Raw genomic sequence first — 26,632 nt, 5'->3', positions numbered from 1 at the left:
TGAAGCTAAACAAGGCCAAGAGCAATGTCCTGCCCCCCATCAGACGAGATCACCCCTCAGTTACTGTTGTGGGCAAAGCACTCGACTTCGGGAAATTAGTTTAATCTGCTACCAATGAATTCAGAACAAGATGATAAGAAATAAACCCAAATGTTAAAACACCTTCCCCCAACTCTTCTCTTCACTCCTCAGTCCTCTGTCTGCTCCCCCTCAGTGGGGCAGAGGGACAGGGAATGGGGCTTGCAGTCACTTCATCACCCATCTCTGCTCATCCTTCTTTCTCAGGGGGAGGACTCCTCACACTCCTCCCCTGCTTCAGTGTGGGCTCCCTTCCACATGAGACAGTCTTTCAGGAACTTCTCCAATGTGAGTCCTTCCCATGGGGTGCACCTCTTCCCAAACTGCTCCAGTGTGGTCCCTTCCATGGGGGGCAGCCTTTCAGGAACAGTCTGAGCCCTTCTCGGGTGCTTGTGGGGACAATCAGCCCTGGTCCAGCCTGGGCTCCTCTCTCCACAGGGTCTCAGGTCCTGCCAGGAGCCTGTGGACCCCCAAGACCTGCAGGGGCTCGGCTGCCTCCCCATGGGCTGCACCCTGGGCTGCAGGGGAATCTCTGCTCCAGCACCTGACCTGGGTGACATCTGCCATTCCTGCAGTGACATGGATGTCTGCAGAGTTGTTCCTCCCTCACATTCTCACTCCTCTCCTCTGGCTGCTGGTGGTGTTCCACTGCTCAGACTGGAGAGGAGAAGGCTCTGCACAGACCTGATTGCACCTATTCAATATATGAAGGGAGCTTATAAAAAAGACAGAGATCCTTTTCACCAGGACATGTAGTGACAGAACAAGAATCAATGTTTCTAACTGAGAGGGGGTGGATTTAAATTTGACATAAGGAACAAATTGTTTATAGTGAGGGTGGTGAGGCCCTGGCACAGGTTACCCAGAGAAGCTGTGGTTGCCCCATCCCTTGAAGTGTTCAAAGCCAGGTTGGGACAGAGCTTGGAGCAACCTGGTTTAGAGGAAGGTCTCTGTGGCAGGGACTTGGATTACACAATCCTTTAACGTCCCTGCCAAACCAAATCATTTTGTAATTCTATGATTTAGCATGAACATCCTGTTTTATAATAACCTTATTAATTATTTGGGTTTTTTAAATGATATTTACCATTATAACCAAGTCTATAATACACAACAGCCCATCTTTGTTGCCACATGCTTTTCCTCCTTGCTTGAAGCCAGGCAACCTCTGTAGTTTCAGCAGAGAAATTCTTTACCTGGGTCATTGGTGCCAAATGATCTGCTGTGTGAGCTGGCTCAGGGAAAGCTCAATCATACTAATGAGGTAATCACTGAGCTCCTAATGAATGGGATTAGTGACTGGGCAAGGACTGTTTGTCCTGGATCCCTTGCTCAAATGCAGCTTGAAGCTCTCAAAATATTTGCTTGCAATCAGCTATGAGCTGGGTTCATTTCAGCTCTCACTAACTAGATGAAATTATTTTCATCTCTGCAGGATTTGCCAAATGTGCTGATGGAGTCAGTCTGCAGTTCGTAGTGGAGAGAAGAGGGAAGTTCTATTTCAGAAGTAAACTCTCTGTATTAAGGTAAAGCTGTAGGTGTCATAATTTCTAATTTCATGCCAGCAGGAGGCTTGGCTGGAGAAAAAGAAGAAGAGTATCACTCTATTCATTAGCTTTTCTTAATAGCAATTAATGAATATTTAATGTAACATATACCAATCCAGCTAGGTAGATTTTATATATCTAAAGAAAAGCCACCAGAAACTGTGACTTGTGTTTCTTCTCCAAACCTGACTGTGTTGGTTTAAGAAGTTTCACAGTTTTGACCCTAAATGAGCTCAAGCACCTGCAAGATTTTTCTGGGCATTTTCTGTGCTCAGCCTTTACTGATGAAAGACTCGGTCAGCTCTTTGGAAAGGGAGCATGTAACTGAAGTCAGTGCAGGTGAGAATCCAGTTTAATGTTTGTTATTCTTTTCTAGAACTTCACGGTACCTAAACCCCCATAACCTATAGAGTTAACAGTTTTTTCTTCTTTCTTTTTTTTTTTTTTTTCTTTTTCCTGGTAAGAAATGTTTTTGTCAAAAAGATTTTACTTTTCCCTTTTTTTCCAAAAGATTTGACTTTAAAAGTGTAAAAAAATATGATTTTTTTTTTAAATTCTCTTCAATAATTCCTATGGCATTTTAATTAAAACCATTTTTAAAATTCTTTATTTACTGGAGGAAAACTGCATTTATAATACATGACACATTTAAAGATGAATTTAAACGGCACTTTCAATCATGTTGTCAGGAAAAACATTGTGGATGAAAATGGAACAAAATCACAAATGTTCATTGGATTCAAATCTATTAAATGAAGTCTAGAGTAAGATTTGGCATTTTTCATGAGAAATCTTCCTTGGTTTTTTTTTTAAAGGCCGCCAAAAAATTGTAATAGTATATTTTGTTTATTTGTCCTGCTCTTTCAGTGATGTTTCTCATGAATAAATATGGTGTTCTATGCATACAGTGGGATCAAATAAGCATCTAATTCATGTGTTGTAAATGGCACATGTAATTGTGGAAGTGCTAAGCTGAGATCCAGCAGAGCAAATTCTAAAGCAGCAGTGCACAGTAGGGGGATCTGAACTAAATTAATTTTTAAACGTACAAAAACACTAACAAAAACAACAACAACAACAAAAAAAAGAACCAGACAAACGTCTTGACTTTCATGGTTTTAAATGAGCAGAATTGGAGATCAGGAGCATGTTAAAAACACAAACAATAGAGATGGATTAACAGCTACTTATCTTACAGCACATTGTATAGCAAATCTGGAGCCAAAGAAATAGAATTCCTCAGATACAGGGGACATAATTAAAATCCGTAACATAAGGTAAAACATGCCTACAATGAAGGGGGGAAAAATAGGTAAAATTATTCAAAATGATACCAACACACAGTATAAAACTTAGCTTTTCTTTCATACAATTAGTGCTTGTTGGCTACAGCAGGTTTAATATGACGTGATCAGCAACGCAGACACGGGCGTGGGGCCTGAATGTGCAAAGCCTTGAGAATCCATTCCACTTCCCAGGGCGACCACAGGCTCTGTAAAACCAAGAACAGCTGGTGAGTATTCACAGGATCCCCAGCGAACTTCTGGTGCAGAGTTGTCACTGATGAAAGGGTGGCTGCTCTCAAAAGGCTCATTCAACAATGAAGCAGACTAAGCTCAGGAAAGTGTATTTTCACTGAATCCAGTCTAAGGTAATTGTGGAAGTGGAAGGGATGAGAAGACTGGGACAGATTACCCTCCTCATCCCTGGAGATGCTCAAAACCAGGTTAAATAGGTTGTGTATAACTTGGTCTAGGGAAAGATTCCCTGCCTGTGGCAGAGAGGTTGGAATGAGATGATCTTTAAGCTCCTTTCCAACCCAAACCCTTCCATGGTTCTGTGGTTCTATGACTGAGAATACAGAAAAAACAAATCCATCAAGAAAATACAGCATATAACCTGCTGTGGCAAGGAAAAGAGTAAATTTTGTGTTCCCTCCAATGCCAGCAGTTCCCATACCTGCAGGAAAGTGCATTTATTTTTAAAAATATATTTTTCTGCAAAATGGACAAAGAATAGAAGACAGCATGACACTGGCACACTTTGCAGGGCAGAATATAGCTGAGAAATTGTATTGTTTCCCATTTTCCCATGCAATGAAAAAAATGAAAACCTTAGGCACTTCTTCTGACTAGGAACAACACATTATTAGTTGTAGATGTCTAATTAGAGATCAAAAACATGTAGATCTAAACAATAAAATGTTTACACTATTCATCTAGACAGTTAATAGAATTAAAAAAAGGCAATTTTTGATGAAAGAGTCTGTTTGTCCCCAATTACCGTAAAAGAAACTTCCTAAGAAAGTTATCAGCAGCCGGATAGCACTTCCAACATCAGCACTTTGCACTTCTGAGGTTACAGAGATTGTATTTCTGGGCTCACCACCCATAATACAGCCCTGTGTGTTTGTAGGAAGCATCACTATGGATACATCAGCAGGCTTTTGTAGTGTTTGTGTTTATTCTACCTCTGCTTCCTCAGTGACTGTGTTTGTGTACACATGCAGTGTAAGAAAATTTAGTTAAACTTGTTAGCCAGGGTGAGGAAAGGAATGAAAAACTGGTTTGTCATTATTATTACTGAAGACATAACTGTTAACAACTTCTTTTCTTTTTTCTAATTCATTTTAATACAGGTGAAAGCCTTGGAAACACTGTTTTAATTATGCTTTACTGCAAAACAACAAGGTGTTAAAATAGACCATGATCAGACACAAAGCAGCCAAATAGAGACACAAATATATTTTCATTTACGCTAATTTTTAAACCGCTCATAATAAAATTGTTCAGATAACATTTTTGAAACCAGATGTCCATTATGTGCTGTGCTGCAGATACAAAGCAGAGATGAAGGTTCCTGCATTGTATTCACATAAACACCTCAAAGAGGCAATAGAAACACTAATGGGAAGGGTACCCTTCTGAAGATGACATTCATCCCAGCTAATTCAAGGTGTAAGCACCTCCATCTGAGTACAATGACTCCCAGGCTCGGGGCTCCTATTACAGTAATTACAGATCTAATCAATACAACCAAAGATTTTTAGGGTTTTTAAGGTGGGGATCATTTGAATAAAGTAATCAACTCCATTTGACCTAAATTTCACTGGCTGGTATTGACTGGCATTAACTGCAAAAGGATCTTCAGGATGACTTTCTCAGCTGCAGAAAGGTTCACTGTTGACATCTCTAAATTTAGCTGCACAAATTCAGCAGCCAAAGTCCTTTTGATGTCACAACAGGAGTGTCACAAGACACTCATGTGTGTAAAAAGCTCTGGAAAGGGGATGGACACCACCAAATCATTTAACCTACTTGAGAACTATTCTCACTTTTCAGTCTATTTAATATTTCACAGCACTTCGTAAAGAGGAAGGGCCCTAAGGTGGACCTGGAAGGTCTCTTCCAACCCAAACCATTTAATGGCATTATATAAATATTATATAATCCTATCACATTTCTTCAGGTGTCAGTTAACAACATTCACCACCTGTTCAAGTTACAGAATGGTAGAATGATGATTCTGGAGATGAAGCAGGATGATCAGGGCTGCCGTCCAGCTGGATTTTGAATAGCTCCAAAGCTGGAGGCTCCACAACTCTCAGCAACCCTTTACACTGTTTGGTCAATCTTATAATTAAAAAAAAAAAAAAAAGAAAGTGTTTTCATATGCAAAAAATTTTCAGGTTTTTCATGTTGTGATCACTGCCTTTTGATCTGTCAGTAGAAACCACTGAGAAGAGTCTGTTTCTACGTTCTTTATCCCCCTGCCTCAGGTATTTATAGATGGGAAAGGTCCTCCAGAGCCTTCCTTTCCCCAGGCTGCAGTCCCAGCTTACTCAGCCTCTCCTCACATGTCAGAGAGCTTCTGTGCAGGCACACACATGCCTGTGTCCAGGAGAAAAAGAGCACAGTCAGACCCTCTGGAGCTTGGACAGAATTCCCTGTTATAAATGTATATTATAAAGTTGGCTCTTCGTAAATATTAAAATGAATACTATAGGTATAATTGTACTGTATTATCTTCTATTAATAGAGTTTAGAAAGGTGATGAATGTATTTTCTGATTTCTGTACTGTAACAGTAAAAAGACTAGGTTTTTTTCTCTTTGTAATACCTAAACTGACCAAACCAGAAGATACAAAGAGAGAAACCTCCTACATTCCTGAATTGATTAAGATCGGGACAGATGTGAAACAAAGGCTACAAGAAGGAATTCATTGATCTCCTGGTTTCAGAAAGACTACCAGGCACCAACAAGGACTTTATCTAATAAAATGTTAATTTGGTACAATGGGGCAAGTTTTGAAGGAAGGGGGGCCAAAAACCAAGGGAACATCTGGATTCAAAGGAATGTTTGAAAAATGCATATGTAAAAGGTGAATCCTTAAAAACAAGTAATTTGAAGGAGTGGGTGTGCTTTCTGGTGAGGCACCTTCGGCCGAGATACTTTTGCTTTTCTGTTTCCTAATTGTCTATTTTTATTTTTATTAAACTTATAAATTTTTCTAAGAAAGTGAAACTCGTTTTTCACATCCCCGAGCACTGGGATGAAGAGCACCAAGGGCTGGACATGAAACCAAACCCTATGACCAGCACAGGCCACTGCTCTGAGCAGGCTCTGCAGCTACTGGGGATTCTGAATTTTGATTTGCAGGCAGGGAAAATATTTAACATTGCAAAAGCCATTTGAATGAGAAATAGGTAATCTACAGGCTTGGAGTGCAACAAGAGAGATTCTGCAGACACAAACTGGCTAAAAAGATATTCTGGGCCAAAACCTCATGAGACTTCATATATGTTTCAGGTTTGCTTGAGGATAAAAATGAATTACAGTTACTGAGAGAGAGTTAGAGTCCTGTCATCCTCTTAGGCTTTGATTAAAGATGCATTTTTACTTTTTGGGAAGTAATAATTTTGCTGAGTTTAGCAGTTCTACTCACGGACTATACAGTCTTGTCTTGGTTGCTATACAAACAGAGAACTAAATAACAATCTTTAGAAAGAAAAAAATTAAAATTATGCTGGAATATATCCTAGGTTTTTTAATGTCTGGGGAACTTTACCAGTATAAACATGTCTGACTTGAGGCTTTATCTGTCTGCATTTCTGAGAGTCATTTCTATTGTTTTCATAATCATCAAAAAAAAACCCCAGATATATTTATCATGATTTCTTTTTCTTCATGCATAAAAAGGCAAATAAGAAAAGGACCCTGCTGCTATCAGGATGCTAAAATTATGCTTAAATTATGCAAGCTGACAGATTCCTTTACTGAGAACTGTAGAAACAGACTGTAAAAGGTTGCTCCAGACATGTGGTAGCTCAAAAATGCATCAGGAACCTGAGGTAAGGATTCATCCTCCAGCCCTCTTTGGCTTCAGAGAAGCACCTTTCCCCTCCTTGAGGTTTACAATGTAGACTCAGCTCATTTATTTAGTCGGGGCTGTTCTGCCTGTGAATTAAAGAGGTGGTCTCACAGGAAGATAAGTTACCCAGAGCAATAAACTCATTTGTCCCAACCTGCTGTTGTTTCAAATGAAGTGAGATCTCTGTCTGGGCAAATATGAGGATGCCCATCACACTGTGTAAATAAGCTGCGATAACACAACCTTTGACATCTGCAAATTTATATGGATTTAAGACTTTCTCATAGATACCAATCCCAATGAACTTCTCTGTTGAAGGAGGCTCACCCAGATAAATCACAGTCCATTATTAATAGTAGATGACCATTATATATGTAGAGCTTTTGGGAGATTGAATTCTTCTTTAAAAGCGTGAAGCAATGGCAATCATCAGAAGGTGACTGAGATGACTGAAGGTGGCCCACAAAATTGCCAGGTGAAATTCTGCACCAGCGAAAGGAAATGATGATCCAAAGCTCATTAAAGTCCACACAAAAACTCTCACTGACTTTCCCCAGCCTTGCATCAGGCCCATAGGAGAGTTCTTGAAGCTGGTCTATAAAGTCACAGAATGAACAGATAGATTTTGGCGGTGAGCACTGACAACATGGACATGAAAACAGTTCTTCAGGGTTATTTTAAGGCTCCTTCTCAACAAGTCAAACTCAGGCAGGGAGGGAGCCTGTGCCAGTGCTGGACCCTCAGCACAGGTATCCTGAGCTGCAGCCCAGAGAAAGGAAATGTTAAGCCCCGCCTTGATTTTCCCTTTTTTTTTTTTTTTTTTTTTTTTTTTTTAAATTCAGTTTTGTTTTCTCTTATTTTGATTTTTTTTCAATGTTCTGGTGAAGCTGTTTCCAAGGCGTTACTGTCTTTCGATATTTTCAAACTGAAACCGTCCCATGTGAAAATTCACACTAATTAAATCCATGTCACAACATACTTTATTTATCTGCTTTCCTCTGAAACTGTTGCATACTTTATAGTTTCAGATGAGCATTGCAAAGTAGCTTCAAATACCACAGAGCTGAAATCCTGCAACATCATCTCATTCATGATGTGAATGTAGAACCTAAATTAATCTGTGAGGTTGATTGTGGAGACAGCATCTTGTAACACGAGGATCTAAATTTTCTATTTCTGAAACCCCTAAGAGAGTATTAAAGGGAAAGCAGGAAATCTCTGGTTGTTTACATTTTTCTGGCTCTAGCTCCTTGTAGCTGCTAATATTCTGATTTTCATTTCCTGACAATATGGTAAATATACTTTTCTTCATTGTTCAGGATTCAACAGATCCAACAGCTTTGGATATCAACATGAAATTTATCCTAAGTCAGATAACCTTTCTCTGCAGTTGGGGTGCAATTCATGGCTTAATTCATTTGAAATTAATCTCTTCCATCAGTGGTGGCAGGGAATCGCCTCTGAAAACCCTTCCTGATCACTTTGGTGAAGGTTTCAACATGGGCCTGATATAATGGCTTTATTATATACATAAAGTTTAATGATGCATTTTCAGCGTAGAAAAAAAGACAATAAGACAAGGAAAAGAAGAAAAAGGTCACAACACTAAGAAAACCTGTGGTGTTTCCTGCCTCTTTGAAGCTGAAGTTAATCAGATAGCAGATTAGTCTGAGAATTACATTACTGACATCGTAAACCTTCCAGGCCTTTAGCTGGGCCTTTTTTCAAGTGTAGTACAGGATGATGAGATTTTGCCTTCAGTAAAGACTGTTGTTTCATCAGTTAAAGTTCATCTCTTTAAAGAATCCTTCCCACTAATTTTCTAGGGAAGGAAATGATGTCCACTTTTCATTACAGAATTTCTTTAGTGCACGAGTGCCCACAGCAGGAAATCTGCTGTTTTTATTCAGCCACACAGGTCATTTCTGCTTATACTGGAGTTCTAACAGCAGCTTCTTAAAATAGGACAGACCTAATAACCAAAGAGTCTTCTGTCAGAAAAAAAATGAGATGGCAGGGTGATGATATACCCTGTGCAATATAGCTTAATATTCACTTACACTTTTATTTCCCCTGTGCATTCTCTTAATGGCATCAACGGTTCCCAGCAGCCATCTTTGATTCAACTTAACTGAAATAATTTCTTTTTCTGTTTAGAAAGATGCCCCAGTAGAAATCCAGGTCCTTTGGAAGTCTAGAGTATTTTTGATATGAAGTTCTTCAAATTTGGCAGCTGCAGATCATTGTTAAAATAGGAGTTTTAGATAAAGATATTAATGCAAGTGCATGGGTATTTTTCAGGGAGCACCATAAGAGCATAGGTGTGTTTTGTGGAGAGGATGAGTTAACCCTTAAGCAAAATTAAATCAAGGAATTACACGATGCTGGGAACAAAACCAAACTAAACCTCAGCAACAAATCCCAATCCCAGAGTCCAGGCACTGTTTGGCGGTCCAAGAAAGGAGTTGTCCACCCAAGCCAGTCCCTTGGGATTCACTACACTAAAAGAAATCCCAAATCTTTTCCATCTTGGTGTTTGAAGTTAGTAATGTGCCCAGTAGGAATTTACCCCTGTGCATTTCTGTCTGACCCCTAAAGGTTTGTGTTAGCAGTGCACAGTACATGGCAAAGTGTTTTGGAAACGTGCAACTGGTACTTACATAAACCTGTAAAAAAGGTCTGCAGCAATTCAGAATTTGCACCTGGGAGGCAAAGCTTCAGAAGATGACATAATAATGGCAAGAGATATAATAGGTGATATCACATTTCAGAAGTGAAAATTGCTAGCTGAACTTCAGGGATCATGAGAAAATTCATTTCACAAAGGTGGAATGCCCAGTGCCTGGGAGGTGACGTGTAATGAATTAGAGTAATTTTGCCCAACCTGTTAAAAACAAATGCTGTTATAGAAGTAGCAGGGCCATTTGCATAAAGATTTTTAAATTACCTGATGTTGAATATGTGAAACATCGGGTAATGACATTGCAAACTCAGCTCTGATTAAATGGCAAGTGAAGAGCGAATCTCAGCAGCATTGTCTTATCACATTAAAACAAGGGGAAAATCTATTTATGAGTGAGCTGACCTCATTTTTTCTCTCATAGCCCGCTGTGCGTGGCAGAGTTCGGTATGATTGAAAAGTCATTGCATAGTTCTTTAACATGACAATGTTTAATCCAAGAAAAAGTTCCTTTTCAACCTCCAGCAACTTGTGTTTTTTTTTTTTTTTTTTTTTTTTGAGTGATACAGTTGGTAAAAGCCCTGAATGCATCTTTTGAGGTTGTGTGAGGTTTAAAATTTGTGTTCTAACAAGTTCTCCTAGAAAGTTCTGACAGGAAACCCCAGGAGCTACCTGAAACACAAACTTAATGCCTGTACTGTAGCAAGTCAGGAAAGAGAAAGAATCAAACCCACCTAAAAATATGGCCTTGCTTCTTCTCATGATCACAAGTCACAGAAGATGCTTCCTCCAAAGAAATGTGTACTCAACAGCTCTTAATATTACTTTTCTTGTAGGAGTATTGTCACCCTGTTTAGCCTGGAGAAAAAGGAGGCTGAGGGGTGACCTTAATTCTTTCTACAACTACCTAGAATGAAGTTTTAGTGAGGGGGTGTCAGTCTCTTCTCCCAAGTAACAAATTACAGGAGAAGAGGAAATGGTCTCAAGGTGTGCCAGGGAAGATTTAGAGTTGACATCAAGAGACTTTCTGTCATGGAAAGGGTTGTAAAGCAATGGAGCAGGCTGCCCATGGAAGTGGTAGAGTCACCATCCCTGGATGTGTTTGAAAAAATGTGTGGAGATGCATCTGAGGGCCTGGTTCACTGGTGACCTTAGTGGTGCTGGTAGGAGGGCAGCTGAACTCAATGGCCTTAAAGGTCTTTCGGAACCTTCATGATTCTATGATTTTACTTCTCAAAAAACCCCCATATTTGGCGTCTGGGATTTCCTTCACAACATCCCAAAAACAAACTAAAGAAATTTATCTGGAATCATCTTTCTCTGAGGACTGAAACTCAGAAGAATGAGGCTCGCAGTACAGAGGAGGACTATGACTTTATTTTGTTGCCTTGACAGAAAGGTTAGAATTTCCAGCAATGTGTGATCTAAACCTAAGTGACTGAATGACCAAGAAAATACCATTGGTTGTTCTTTATTCATGGGTTCACTTTGCAGCTTAAGCTGCAGTAACTTTGCTCAGATGGTTCTGTGAGAGGCCACATCTCTTCTGGTCTGAGTAGCCACTGCCCTTCCCTAATAGGACAGGGCTCCCTGACTCACATTTGGCAACTCCTGTACTGTGGAGGGAGGAAGGAGAGAGAAAAGCAGCTTCATGAATATGTGGAATTATTCTGGGAAGCACTCAGGATAATGTAAAAGCAAGAGACATAAAACACTGGCCAGCTAAGACACTGAGAGAGATTAGATAGCAGACCTGGCAAGTCATCCACTTGCACCAGGGTGGCAAATTTTGTGGGTTTTTTTGGGAACAGGGAGAGTTACTGGCATTTGACTTTCATCTTGGATTAGGCATCAGGAGGAAAAATGCTGACTTATGTTAAAGTGTGTCTGGTTGCAGGACAGATTCAAGGAGATGGATGCTTAAGCACTGCAGTACACAGCCAAGGATGCAAATCTCTCAGTGCCCATCCAGTGCCTCGTTACAGTTCCACCATCCCTGAGACCCTGCCATGGGGAAATACCAGGCTTTCACCTTGAAGCTGCTTTTAACTACAGAGCAAGCAAATCACAGCTGTAAAAAGGTGACAGAAACCCTTAAATTCTCATTCACATGTTACTGGAAATAAACCTTAAAAAAGCCCACAGAAGACACACAAAATGGTTGGCATTAAACTATTCCAGCTAAGGGAGCAGGAACTGTGTGCTCCAGTTCTGCTGAAAAGGAAGAATAACGTGGTTTGTGCAGAACTAGAGAAAATGAGAGCTGAAAAGGTTCCCTATCAGGGAAGAAAAAAACACTTGCATAGCAAGAGTTGCTGTCTCACACACTGATGGGTGTTTTCAGAGCACCAGCAATGCATATTTAAACACATGAAGTACCTTCCTCAGATAATTTTTTAAAGACTATTTAACTATGAAGGAAACAAAACTGGTTTTAGTCAATGAGGACAGAGATGGAATGGATAAAACTCTTAACACTGGAAATAAAACTGCAACTGATAGCGTTTTCATTAAGAACAGCACTGGAAATAAATTGCTGCATAGAGAGCTAATTAAAAAAGAAGTAATAAATTCTATAGATGTAAATATAATGTATTTTTTTCATCCATCTGGGCTCTAGTTGTTAACTCTGGGTGATGCTGGTTTTACATACATATGCTGGTGTTATTCCTACAGATGGTGCCAGGGCTCAGGCACAGGATGGAAGGAAGTCTCACATGTTTCCTTTGCTTACACTCTAGCAGTCAGTACTGGATTAATGCAAACCCTAATCCCATCAGAAAAGAGATATTTTAGAGACTCCAGGGAGACTAATGCAGTTGATCCCTGCTTATGGCAGGAAAATGCACATATGTCAGGGATTTCACTCTGATATTTGTAGATAACCTTGATAAATCTTTTGGACACCTCCTCATTTGGACCTTAGTGGGCTGTTCATAAATAAGGGTAAAAATAGCTGAGTTGACTTTCCTTTTGATCTCTTCTACCCTTCTTCCAGTGTAGGTGGGTGAAATATCCTGCCTAGTGGATGTTTATTCCCTTTTCTACTGCTCCAGATGAGTCAATATGGAATATTATGGATGAGATTCTTTTCATTCAAATTCAAATGCTCCAGATCAACACAAATCACCCTCATTTCTCTTCAGAGAGGAGAGAGGACAGTCTGGCTCATCTTTAACTAATCTATTCAATAGCTAAAAAAAAAAAAATCTATGCATTAGCTTGAACGGGAACATCAAGTGACAAGTTTAGGTTTATTTGTCTAAACTTCAGTGACATTAATCTCATTTTTCTTTATTTTATATTCTAATTCTGAAACAAATATTTCTGTACTAGCTTATTCTGTTCACAGGTTTTTATGGTTGTCCTTATATATTTTTTCTACAAATAAGTTTTCAGTGACCAGATAGACAAGTGTTGCAACCCCCAGTATCAGAAGCCTTTATTCATCATGTGCCCTGAAATTTAGAAATTTAGAACATCTTCCTTCCTTCTTACTCCCTTCCTCCCTCCCTCCCTTCCTCCCTCCCTCTCTCCCTCCCTTTTCTTTTAATGTGCACACAAAATGTTCCCATTTTCATATGGAATCCAGATTATCTTAATTTTCTTGAGCAGCATTAGTGGAAATAGGCATAAGTATAAACTCCCATGTTAGATCCTACTGGGACCCAACTAATGAAAGCCTTATAAATTCTTTAGTTACTGCATGGATACAATTCCCATCTTGTTTTCCCCATAATGCTCTTCACTCACAGAGAAGCAATCCTATCCTCCGATATGTATGTTCTCCTGCCATGCTCACCCAAAAATGAATAAAATAAACCCCACAGGTTGAAGGGAAGAATAGAAAAATATTTCAAAGAAAGATCTCTGAGTTACTAAGCAAGAAACAATGTCAGAACTCCCTGAGCAGAAAATAATCAGAAGCTTGGACAGCGCCTGAGGGAATGTTTTATGTACATAATTTGTTATTACTCTTCCTTGAGTGACTGTTCATGGGTGCTGCTGGAGACAGTTAATAGGTGAAATATTGTTTTGTGCTGGCCAGGCTGGGTGTCCTAACATTCCTAAAATCATCTGTGTCAGATTTATCAGGGTGCTGAATTCATTTAACTCCTCCCTGTTCATTATCACTGCTGGGAAAAGCAGCACTAAAGGGATTGTGTAGAGCTCCAGAAACATCTCCATTTTCTTTTGGAAAGAAACAGGAGTTTGTTGGGGAGGGAAGATAATCATGAGTAGTCACTGAAGAGTCAGTTACACATTATATATGCTGCATCATGCCTCTGGTTCCATTTCTGTGAGCAGAAATGATTAAGATTTTACTTACTCTGTAGCATGTAGTGCTATAAGGGATTAAGAGAGAAAAGAGGGGAGATGAAGTATTTAAGGGCTCCAGAAGACACAGATAAAGCTTTTGGGTATCAAAAAGCCTTTTCACAGCTCAAGTCTATTAAACAAGAGGCAAAAGAAAAAAAAAAATATGTATCTCTTTAGGTATTTTTAACAGATCTTAGATACTACAGTGACTGAAGTGTTTGACATGCTTAACATAAAAGTGAAAAACTAGGGTAGACAAAATACAAGAGGAAATTCCAGGGAGTTTCTGTGAATCCATGAAATGCATAGAGATTTTTGAGTTTTCTTTTTGTTTCTGTAGCTGTTTGAAAGGCAGAATAATTTTGGTAGTTAATGCACAGCCTTCTCTGTCCAGCACAACCAAGATGTCCAAGACATTGGCATTTAGCAATGAATTTTGGGACTGCCCATGGACTTCTTCAGAGGGCTTTTACTGCACATCACATTTAACAGGAATAACAGAAGCCTACATGTCCTCACATGCACCAAGCAAGTGGAGATTCTTTCCCCTCAGATCTTACTTTCCTCTTAACAAGAATGACAGCAACACTGAAAAACCAAACAAACAATCAAACTGAAAAATCAAATGTGTAATATTTATTGTTCTTCGCCTGCAGCTGGCAGCAGCTCAAAGAATCAGAATAAACTCCAAGTACACATTGCCAAATGTTTCTTTAGATATCTTGTGCCTTCACTGCACTGAATTCCTAGTTTGGAATTCCTAATTCCTTCTTTGGAGGTGGCAGATCCCTGCAGCACCACACCCCAGCCCATCACTCGAAGGGACACCTCAAAGCACACAATTCCTCTCTATATTTCCCCTCAATAAAGCTGTAGTGCAGCTTCATCTGGAAATGAAGAACTCCCTCCTCCTCTGCAGCAGGTGGAGCCCAGAGCACAGCCTTGCCTGCAGCAGCAGTGATGAAGTTGGAACGATTCCTCCACAGCAGGAGGGATCACGCACATTTGGGAGACCACTTTGCACGTTATCCCCAACTCTGAGGACGAAGGAGAAGTGAAACATTATGAGAAGGATGGGAACAACATTGAAACATGTCAGGCTGTGATTTTAGACCAGCTTCATCTTTGTTCTTTGGTGAGGAATAGTAAATATTTTAAGGGGAAACTGCGATGCTACTTAAAAAGCACTTACCTAATTAAACCTCAAGTGCAGGAATCTTTATTCTGCAGAGCTGCACTCTGTGATGCTCAGCACCTCAGGCTATACCTCAGCCATATGGCACTTTAATAGGCACTAGCAGAGGGAGCCCTTTTTATATTTTAACAGATGGGTGCAAGCTACTGGGGTTGGAGCAGAGGGCAGAATGAAAGAAAATGTAAGGAAACAGAATAAAGAAAAAAGACAAAGTTCAAAGGATGAATTCTTATTGAACTCTTTCACTTCTGCTTAAAACAGCTTGACGTCTTGTTTCTTTCCTAGAAGGAGCTTCTGTTGTTTCCAGCCCCTTGGACTCAGACTCGCCAATCACAAACCATTTCACAGCAGATTTACCAAGTGAAGCATTGTCCTTGCAGCAGAAATATCACTGCTGATTTCCGAGTTTGCTGGCCCTACAAATACTTTCATGACTTTGGGAGTAGGACTGAAGCTTTTACAGTGTTTCTTCTGCTGTACCTGTGTCCCTGTATATTACAGTCTCAACAAGTTTGAGCTGTATCTGAAGACTAGAAAACCTCAGAGGGGAAAGTCAGTGCAGAGCATGTTGCTGAGGAAACAGGGCAAAAAGAATCCAAGAAAAGAGTCAGAAATGGGAGGCCTATTTGAAAATAGCTAACTTATTGAAACATTTTCTAACTTTCAGATAGGTCCTGATCTTGTGGCCAAGAGGACCAATGGGATCCTGGGATTACATCAGGAAGAGCATGGCCAGCAGATCAGGGAGTGACCCTGCCCCTCTGCTCAGCCCTGGTGAGGCACATCTGGAGTGCTGTGTCCAGTCTTGGGCTCCTCAGGACATGGGAGACCCCTCCTGGAGCAGGTCCAGGGAAGGGTTATGAAGATGAAGATGAAGAGACTGGAGTGTCTCTGTTACAAAGAAAGGCTGAGGGAGCTGGGGCTGTTCAGCCTCAGGAAGACATGACTGAGAGGGGACCCCATCCCTGTCTATCCCTGTCTATCCCTGTCTATCCCTGTCTATCCCTGTCTGTCCCTATCTGCAGGGAGGGCTCAGAGAATGGACCAGGCTCTGCTTGCTGTGCCCAGCAATGGGACAAGAGGAACTGGCAGGACGTGATGCCCAGGAGGTGTCACCTGAACTTGAGGAAGAATTTCTTCCCTGTGCAGTGACTGAGGACTGAACACATTGTCCAGAGAGGGTGTGGAGTCTCACTCCCTGGAGACATTCCAGAACCCTCTGGTCACAATCCTGTGCCAAGAGCTTTGGGATGGCCCTGCTGGAGCAGGGAGGTGGGACCAGATGACCCCACTGTGATCTCTTCCACCCTGACCCATCCTGTGGTTCTGTGTGGTCTGGTAAGGCTGTGGTTTTAATTACTGCAACTACATTTAACAAATAAGACTATCAGACAACGGGACCATAGGGCTAGAAGGATTATTATTCCATTTGCATTGTGGTTGCTACATGGTTTAATGTTTCCCAAATCTGTTTGGACGGCTGCCATTTCACAACTTCATTGCCTCACCCAGAACGTCGTGTGATGCCTGTCTTCCCTTCCTATCTTTCCTTGATTGTACTTCCAGAAATACCATTCCTTTCATCATATGCATTAGTTTCCCACGTCACAGGGTAAGTTTAATTTGTCCCAAAAGGCCTGAGGCAAGATTTTTCCCTCTGGGGATTGACAGGAATCCCATTCTAGAGAGCTCTGATGCAGAGTGGCTGCATCATTCAACGTGGCACTGCAGATAATTGTCTGCTGATACTCCCGCACCAATTCTGGGACTGCATCACCCAGGGCTGAGCACCTGCAGCAGCTCAGATATCCTTCTGCAAGGGTACACAACATGCAAAATATTTAATGTGTGCCCTTCATAAAACGTTTTGCGTGCTACATTGTTCTATAAAAACTGTGAGTCCATTAAATGTATTAAATATTTATTTAATCGGTGATTTTTCTTTTTTGTTCTGTCTTCCAGTGTCCATTGGTGCACCATAAAAAAACAATGTTCTGTGAATGTGTTCTCAGAGCATTAATTCCTTTATTGAGAAAAATCTCTTGTTATTTTAATCCTCCATCTGAATTCCTTATGAAGAAAATTATAATTAATGTAGAGTTTTTATTTTCATTATTATTCATCACTCTCTGCAATAGTTCAGTATTTTAAAAAGGCAGAACTGGATATTTCCAACAAAGCACAGATTTCACATGGGATTCTACTGAATTTTAACTACAAGAAATAATAAAAGGAAACATGTTAAAATGTTTATGTGTATTTCAAATTGTATTTCCCAAACTATCTGTAGATCTACGTCAGATTTGAATGCCTGTGTGAGAAAATTAGGTCTACACATGGCTGTCACATTGGAAGTTTTTTGACAGGCCCAGCAGGTCATGCCAGCCATGACATAATATTTTATTCTTAGAACATTATCAATTCATATATTAAATTTTCCTTTTATTTAACACACTGGAGACTTTCGACTGGAACTACGTGGTTTATATGTTTGGAGTTTATTATTTTTTTTTCCCACGTGGCCAGGCCTGTTTTGGTCAGGTTTTACCCAATAAAGAGAAGTAATTGTCATGGATCAACTGTACACAAGGGTAGGAGATATTCTAAGTCCAGTGTGGGGCTCATGCAGTCAATAACAGAGTTATTTGATTTGGAAATGTTTGGGGGTTTTTTTGGAGGTTTTTTTTGGGTGGTTTTTTTTTTTGGTTTTTTTTTTTTGGAAAGGGGAGGGTCATTCTTACTCCAAAACTGTGCAGACTGAAAGGAAGAAGCTCTTCTTTCTTGAAAGTGAGCAAACAACTGTGATGGACCCCCGTTAGGAAACTGGAAAGCATTGCACCATCTTTGGGAAGTTGGTTGTAAAACTGCTGCAAACACACTGGGTCTGGTTCTCACATTAGGAACATTTTCTGCTTAATGTAATTCAGTTTATGGCCCCAATGCACTGCAAGAGTGGTGTAAATTGGTGTTAAAGTTAATGAGAATTAGGCCTAGGGAATCTAATATTTGCTTTGTACAGTGTTTGGAATTACTTCTGTTGTTTTATAGCAATGTTTAAAAGTCAGCACAGAGACATTATAAATTAAAAACTTGGGTCACATCCATCCATCCATTCATCCATCCACACACCCATGCATCCATCCAAGAGAAATGCACTGCAACGTTTGATACAGAGTCTAAACCTTGATTCAATTACAAGTAGGATTAATTTGGCCATTTAAATGTAGATGTGGATATAGTAGTTTCTCTAAATCCATGTCTTTCAATCATTAAAAACTGTCAACACTTTATTCAGAGGAAAAAGTTTTCATGAGCCTCATTTCACATTTCTTCTTTGAGTAAAAAATGATGCAAGGATAACAACGATAAACGGAAATAGTGCATCATGAATAAGTTTCAAAATGCTGACAGAAAATATTTGCTCTTGCATAAAAGAAATGCTTTGGGAGAACAGAAACAGAGATTTCCTTTACCTTCAAATGTAATAACCTTTTTAATGACTTGGGAGCCATCTGATTGTTTGTTATGAAACTCACTGTTTCTGCTTATGTAGGGATTTTGTTTATTATTATGGTGGTATTTGTCTTTCTCTATCCAAAATTAGTTGGTGCCCAAAGGAAGGCATTAAAAAAGAATTCACAAATTTCTGATATTTCATCATTTCAGTTATATTTTAGTAAATATTGAGATCCCTGAGGTACTCTCAGAGCTGTGTTTTGCAGTGGTGTTATATTTCTATGAGGCTGGAGAGAAATATCACAGAAATCCAAGAATACAAATGCACTGAGGGGCTGTTCTTTTTAGGAGAAAAAATTTGTATGACTACAAAATACTTTTGTAGTCAAAATACTACAGATACTTTTTGCATTTTCTTACTAAAAATGATCATGTTTATATAGACCAAAATAAAACAAACAAACAAGAAACTTTTGAGTATATTTAGTGCCATCCATTATTTGAAGGCAAAAGGCCTTCAGGGAGATAAACTTTAATAATTGATTAGACAAGGGCAAAAGGCTTCAAGTTGTGCCAGGGAAGATTCAAGTTGAATATTTGCAAAAATTTCTTCACTGAAAGATTAAATTAAGTCTTTTAAATCTGGTTAAATATTGGAACAGGCTTCCCAGGGAAGCGGTGGAGTCACCATCCCTGGAGTGTTCAAAAGATGTGGCACATATGATATGGTTTACTGGGCAAGATGGGACTCAGTCAGAGGTTGGGTCTGATGATCTTTGAGGGTTTGTCCATCTGTAATTATTCTGTGATTCTATGATTTAATGCAAGTCTTCAGAATATTTTTTGGAAATGTAGTTCAGTGTCCTGAAAACCACCTAAGGCAGAGAGCAATATTCAAATGACATGGCAAAGGAGGTGTCCTATTGTTTACATAAACTTAAGTACTCTTATTTGTTGAAATTTCACAGATATTATGGTTGGTGTCCCTATGGTATAGAAATCCTGTTGAAGAAACATTTTTTTACATGGACTATTAATTTGGGATAACTGAAAATGTGAGAAAATATGTCTCATGGGAATCTCTGCAAACGTCATTGACAAAAATATATGCTCCAGGCTTGAGGTTTCTTCTGGCTAATTAAAAAAGGACACATAGCAATCCCAAATCCAGTAAAAGAAAGATCAAATTCAAAATATCACCTCCAAAATACTTTGAAGTACAGTCCAGAAAACCATACAAAGTCTTTCATATAATCCTTTAACATAAAACAGGAGTACGTGCTTTGGAAACTCAATTCTGACTCACTACTCACAGAATATGAAATCAAAACAAACATAAATATAATTTTTAGCTTGGGCTGATTTTTTTATTTTTTTTTTGGGTAGTCATTACAGAGGATGTCTTAATAATGGACTTGAAGAGGAATATTGAAATAGATTTCCTTCTCTTTCCCTGTCCAAGAATTGAGAAGGCAGAAATGCCAAGGTGCACTTACTGTATTGAAAAACAAAAGCTGACAATTAAAATCTCTATTTAAAATTTGGTGTAATTTTCTCCCCTCCAGTGTGCACTAATTAGCTCTGGAAATGCAAAACATGTTTGTGTAACTTTGTGGATTCTCATTTTCCAAACTTTGCAATCAGGAGGACAGAAACTCCTATTAATGCCAATCTTTTTGCTTAATGCTTTTCTCTTTTGATTCTTGTTTGCTTGTTTGTTTGCTTTGTTTTAAAGGACTGCCAGTGGAAGAACCACACTTTGTAGAATCTGTTTCTAAAGTGAATAGAGAGATTTCCAAACTCTATAAAATCACAATGCTTATGGTAAAGGAAGAGATAAAACAAGGACAGTTTGCTGATACAAATTATCCCTTGAAAAATTCATAACCACAGGGGCTACCCTCAATATCAGCAGAACATCACATTTCAACATAACCATAAAAGAAGTTATAGGGAAAAAAAACCCAAAAACTTAATATCCCATCACCAGCACATTCATCTCCTTCTGCCATATGCCATTTCCCTTCTCCTATTTGCATTTAAAAGTCTTCTACTGCATTGCCTTCACATATTTGAGGACAAGACCTCAGAAGAGAAGGCTTGAAAGGGAAATGTCTGTCACGGGCCCTGGTGTCACACGCTAGAAGCGCCTTTGAGGAGCTGGTAGTGCACTTGAAGGTGAGAGTCCTGTTCCTGCTCCTTTCTCTTGCTTTCTAGCCCTACTCACACTGTGCCATGAAGCCTTGACCCCCTGCATTTTTCAGGCCATGGACTCTAAATACTAACTGTGTTCACAGAATAATTGAATCAGAATGGTTTGGATAGAAAGAGACCTCCGAGATCATCTCATCCCACCCTTTGCCATGGGCAGGGACGCTTTCTACTATCCCAAGTTTCTCCAAGCCCCATCTAACCTGGCCTTGAGCAGTTCCAGGGATGGGGCAGCCACAGCTTCTCTGGGCAACCTGTGCCAGGGCCTCCCCACCTCACAGTTAAGAATTTTTTCCACTATCTAATCCAAACTTACTGTCCCACAGTTTGAAACCACATGTTCTACAAATTTCACCAGCCATGTCTGAACATACATGAAAACTCACTGGGAAGCTGGGCTCCTATCTGTGAGGAATAGGACCCCCTGTCTTGCTACTCTTGTTTAGGGATGGGATGGGATGGAATGGGATGGGATGGGATGGGATGGGATGGGATGGGATGGGATGGGATGGGATGGGATGGGATGGGCAATAAAATGCAGAAAGACCTCACGGAACCTGAAGTGATGAACCAGAAAGTCCAGGTCTCACTTGAATGTTATACAATAAGGAGCACTTAGAATGATCAAAAAGCTTTAGTGATGGTCTGCCAAGAGGTACTGACCCCAAAATTCATTTAGGATCATGGAATATGTCAAGTTGGAAGGAACCACCTGACTAAAAGCTTTGTCCACACCTTCCTTGACCACTGACAGACTTGGTGCCAGAACCATTACCCTGCTAAGTGACCCCTGCCTCTCAGTGGAGAATCTGAAAATGCCTTTTGTCCTAATGGAAAACCTTCAAATCCTGCTGGATGAAGACGTGGTGTGACTCAACGGGTTTCCTTAAAGGCTATAAATCAGTGCAAATTGTGGGATACTTTCCTCTTCTTTTCATTAAACATTTGGAAGGTGGAGAGAACAGACTGTCTAATTTTCTGTTTTAACAGTGGCTTGTTTTATATTAAATCATTAGGAATAATTAAGTGATAATGCTGAACATTTTAATAATGGAATTAGAAGCCCGAGAAAGTACAGGAAATGTGTAATCTGAGTAATTTGGGTCCCAATTCACTCAGTTCTGCTGCTGCTACTGCTTCATGCAGCTTCATCCCAGCAGACTGTGCTCTCTGTAACCTCTGCCTTGGCACAGTGAGCAAGACATTTGAATTCAACTCCATTTGTGGGAATAAATAAAAACTGCATTTTAATATTAAATCCAGTTGGTAATGGGCTAGATTTGGTTTGTGGTCATTTTTTTTTTTCAAAATAACAAAAAAAAATCAAGGAAAAGGAGAGAACAAAAAATATTATTTACAGCTTGAAATGATTTTTTTTGGGATAACTCATTCAAATTCCTTTTTGACTACTGAGCCAAGATTCTTGTAAAGATGGGAAAAATGTGTCACAAAATTACTATCTTTTTTATCCCAATTCTGGTAGCTCCAGGTACTGTGATCAGCCTTAGTGGAGCACAGGACAGGGATCTCTGGGTTGTTTTATATCTTTTAGAAGATGCACACAGGTTCAGCTTTTGATTTCAGCTCTGAAAAAAAAAAGGAGTTTGGTTTCCTGTGTCTGCAGCATCACTCTGTCCTTCTGGCACCAAACCAGCTACACCAACCAGCTCAAAGTTCATTAAAAAACAATATCCTATAATGAATGGTTACATCAACAATGGTTACACCAAGCTGAAGCCAGCCAGCAATGGGACTTTTCTCTTTTTTTCCTTTTTCTTTTTAAGAACAGCAAAACAACAATCACAACAACAACAACAACAAAAAGGCAGAAATTTAGTCAGATGAATATTTCATCACCCAGTTTACTTCTCCACTTTGAACACAAATTGATGCTTCAGCGGGACTACAAGGCAGGCAGCCACCTACAGAACTTCCCCAGGCAGAAATCATATGTACTTTTTGAAGTTAAACAGAAATAAGACAGTGACAATTTTTTCCGTTTTGTTCCCCTAATTGCCAGACAAAGTGCAATTTTCTGTTCTGTTCTATCAACCAGATGCCCTTGTCACCCACCATCGTGCTACAGTAATGGAACTTGACGTCCTCTTTGTTGTTTCTCACTGCATTTGTGTGACTCACTGCTCAAAATAAAAATGTACTAAGAATACCAAAGGTTGTTGTCATAGAAAAGTTATGAAATTCCTTTCATCTAATTGCTTGCAGTTGGTTTTTTTTTTGTTTTGTTTTTTTTTTTTTTTTTTTTTTTTTTTCCAGTGCTGGGTCTTTTGAAGTTGTCTTGATATGCCGTGAACACTCAGCCATGGGGTTATGTACCAGCCAACACATCAGTTTTCAGAAAAAATATTGGTAAATGTAAAGTTTTCCAAGGTACTTTGGCACCTAAAGCACCAATTGGAGACCTGAGCATACTTCCCAAAGATATGAAGCTGCAGAATTGCTTTTGAATACTTTACTCAGCTGAAAAGCTGTCCAGAAATGACAAACGGCCACATATTACCCCAGAGCACTACAAATCAGCTGAAGTTGTGGTGCTCACCACTCAAGGCACTGGAGCATCACAAAAGGTTAAAAAGAAAGGAAGGAGTTCTTCCATTGGTTCTTGGAGCCAAGACAGGTGAGTCACAAAGGTGAGTGTAAGTAGAGGAATTCCTTTTATTTGTTAAGAATTGAGAAAGCAAATCAGCCATTCCATGACTGCTTTACAGCTGAAAACGTCAGACCAACTTTTATTTGTGAGGCCAGTCCAAGACTGAGAGAGAAATTTCACTTTGAAAGATAATGATATTCAAAAAAAAATGGGATGGGATGGGATGGGATGGGATGGGATGGGATGGGATGGGATGGGATGGGATGGGATAGGATAGGATAGGATAGGATAGGATAGGATAGGATAGGATAGGATAGGATAGGATAGGATAGGATAGGATAGGATAGGATAGGATAGGACAGTTCAGTAGGAACAATGACCACCCAGCCCAACGGATTTATTTTAAAGTTCAGATCATTTTTCTTCTTTACTAAAAGGTAGATGCACAAAAATCAAAGCAAGGACAACAAACACTGAAACAAAACGGAGGGACTGATTGAAGGGAAGAAACATTAGGATTTAATATATTTAATTTTCCTTAGTAATTTTGGAATATGGTGAGAATTTGCAACAATGGCAAAAATAAAATTGGAGGTGGCAGGTCAAACATTTAGAGCCTAAACCAGAATGAGGTGAAGAGATGGTGAGGATGGAATGACTGGTAAGAGGAAAATATTCTCCCAAACGAGAGGAAAAGATTGGGAGGTTTATTATGCAAACACAATGACATGGTAATGTAGTTAAAAGCATGTAAAATAATCACATTTTACTAAAGTCAATTTATAAACTCAAAATTGATCCAGAATTGTACAGAATTATGGAGTTGGAATAAATTGAAAGCTGTATTCCAAATGACTGACAAATGCCACACATGAACTCACATCTGGTCTATGAAACTCACTGCCCTGTGATGCATTTCAGGTTTTAGCAGAGCAGTTCCTAGAGGTGTGGATAAGAATGCTATCAAACTTCATCCCAAAATGTTAAAAAAAAAAAAAGGAGAGCATATGACACATTTACTGTTAACAGTTTTAAACCCCCAGCTTTGGGAATCAGCAATTAGTATGAAAGTACAGTTTGGACAAGGTGAGAGAGGAAGTATTTTCATCTTGTATTTAAAGTAATCTGCATTTTATTCTGAATATCTGCACCAGAGCTCAGGGATGCTCCTCTCCTGTGATTCCAGCCTAACTCAAGCCAAGGAGGTTATGGGCTGAAAAGTAAGAATAGAAGTAAATCAATAAAGTTCTAGGAATAGGAGAGAGGTGAAAGTCCTGAAGTGAGATACATTTATGACAAAACCAGACAAATTACTTCACCAGAGCACCTCAGCCAGACAGGAGCCTCTGTCCACAGCATCTCAACTGCACTGTGGCAGCACCACAGCCTTACAGACCAATTTCCACCTTCAAGTCTTGTGAAGTTTGTATATATCCTAATTTTAAGGATATATACAAACTTTTATAGTATTTTTTTCTGCATTCACCCTAATACCTTGCTCTCACAAAATTTGATGCAGGCCTGAGTCAGAAATTACATAAAATTGTTCTCAACCCAGAATGGAAGTCACAGCACAAATAAAATAAAATAATAATAATAATAATAATAAAAAGCAAAAGGCTACAAATTGAACTATTATAATGGTCAAAGGGGTTTGAAAAGAAAAGGCAAAATCCTGAAACCTAGAAACAATAACCTGTTTCAACAGAGGCCAGAAGGACTCTGCCATACTCCTGAATGTCTTATTCCAGTTATAGTGAATTGCTAATAAAAATTTGCTTGAGTTAGGGAAAGAGATACTCTGGCTTTCATCCCAGGGGAATTTTGCTGTGTTTTGAGTATCAGATGGTGAATGTAAAACAGAGTTTAAGACTCCTTACAGGCATTTTGAGCCATGAGGAGTTCAAATGGCTCACCAAGAGCTGTAAGATGAGCAGATGACAGAATTCGCTTTTCATCACGGAAGTGGATAATATAAAACTCAAAATTCTACTGCAACAGCTGTTGAAGACAGTGACCCGTGTGCTTTAGTACCATTTGTTTTGCGTGTATTTATCCTATAATTAGACAGCACAGTGTTCCCACTTTTTTATGCTGAAATTGCCTACATTTATTTCAAGCTTTAATTTCTGCTCCCCAAGGATTTATCTCCATTGTCACATGGTTTATCGTGGATGTTCGATCACTGGCTACCTCTGAACAGCAGTAGGAATGAATTGGCTTGGTCAAAATCCTATTAGTTTTGGGGGTTTTTTACTTCTTTTTCTCTGTGTTTTGCTGACTTTTTTTTATTATTATTATTCTCTTCTTCTCCCAAGTTTGTAATGTGCAAGTGTATCCATTGCTGGAAATAACCTTAGCTTTAATAGCCTCATTGATGAGGCCATAAGGGGGCACATAACCATTTAAATGAGCTTACCCAGAAAGATTCGCTGCCAGAAATGCTTGAAACATCCTGTGCATCTCTGCCTCCCTTACAATGAGGGTCATTCTTTGCCTGCTGATTACCATAGATCACTTCATACAGCAATGCAAACTCAGTAAACTGATTAAACTTTGCTCATTTTTATCCACAGTCCTGAAATATTCTTCAGATGCCCTGCTGAGAAATTCTAATGTAGCTGTTTTTCAAACAGGGGACTGATACTGGCAGTGGCACCCAGAATATTGCTTTTGTCATTCATCTGAAAAATAAATGCAGGGCTGGATTTGCCTATGTTTACTATAAGCATAAAGATGTCCACTTCTAAATTCTTTACAAATGTCACCTGCATGATCCATCCAATTGCTCCTGTCTTTATCCCACTAGCTCTCAGGAAGTGCAGGCAAAGGCAATGCCCCTTCCACACTTCTCCTGATTTTCAGTCACAGGGAAACAACCATCCAAAGACTTGGGTATCTGCAAAGCTTCTGGGAATGCACATCTGCTGCTAAGGCCTGTTGTGAACCCACAGGCTGTCATCTGGCCCAGCTCTCTGGGTAAAACAGGCTGTAAGCGTGAATAATTCAACATCCAGATGCCACCAATCACTTTTGACGAAAACATCTCCGCGTTTCAGGTCCTCGTTCATAAAATTTGATCAAAAAAGGGTGATCCTACATAAAAGGGGTGTCTGGGAGGTAAGTCCTGATATGCAAGGGTTAAGTGAGGTATGGATGCTCCCAA

At 39.5% G+C, this 26,632-nt stretch overlaps 1 protein-coding gene and 1 long non-coding RNA gene across 9 annotated transcripts in view; one reads left to right on the top strand and one right to left on the bottom strand.

Annotated features, from left to right (window-relative positions):
* The first annotated feature begins 1,393 nt into the window (after positions 1-1,393).
* LOC136284862 (uncharacterized) lies at positions 1,394-5,937 on the top strand. Of its 3 annotated transcripts, XR_010719319.1 has the most exons (4): positions 1,394-1,604; positions 1,830-1,964; positions 3,018-3,138; positions 4,264-4,635. It is a non-coding gene; the product is annotated as an uncharacterized lncRNA (long non-coding RNA). The 3 variants fall into 3 exon arrangements; XR_010719318.1 differs by lacking the exon at positions 4,264-4,635 and adding an exon at positions 5,404-5,937 and having other exon boundaries at positions 1,394-1,964; XR_010719317.1 differs by having other exon boundaries at positions 1,394-1,964.
* The window catches only part of TSNARE1 (t-SNARE domain containing 1), a 458,033-nt gene continuing 434,129 nt past the window's right edge, over positions 2,729-26,632 (bottom strand). For all 6 annotated transcript variants that reach the window (XM_066175258.1, XM_066175253.1, XM_066175288.1 and 3 more), the window contains one exon: positions 2,729-3,117. The gene's annotated coding sequence lies outside the window, so the exon portion shown is untranslated. The remainder of the gene's footprint in view (positions 3,118-26,632) is intronic.

The sequence above is a fragment of the Chamaea fasciata genome, unplaced genomic scaffold (assembly GCF_029207755.1).
Source record: "Chamaea fasciata isolate MVZ Bird 193981 ecotype frontalis unplaced genomic scaffold, bChaFas1.0.hap1 SCAF_1, whole genome shotgun sequence".
Taxonomy (NCBI): domain Eukaryota; kingdom Metazoa; phylum Chordata; class Aves; order Passeriformes; family Sylviidae; genus Chamaea; species Chamaea fasciata.
Note: the sequence above shows the minus strand (reverse complement) of the source record. Positions and strands in the feature narration are given on the sequence as shown.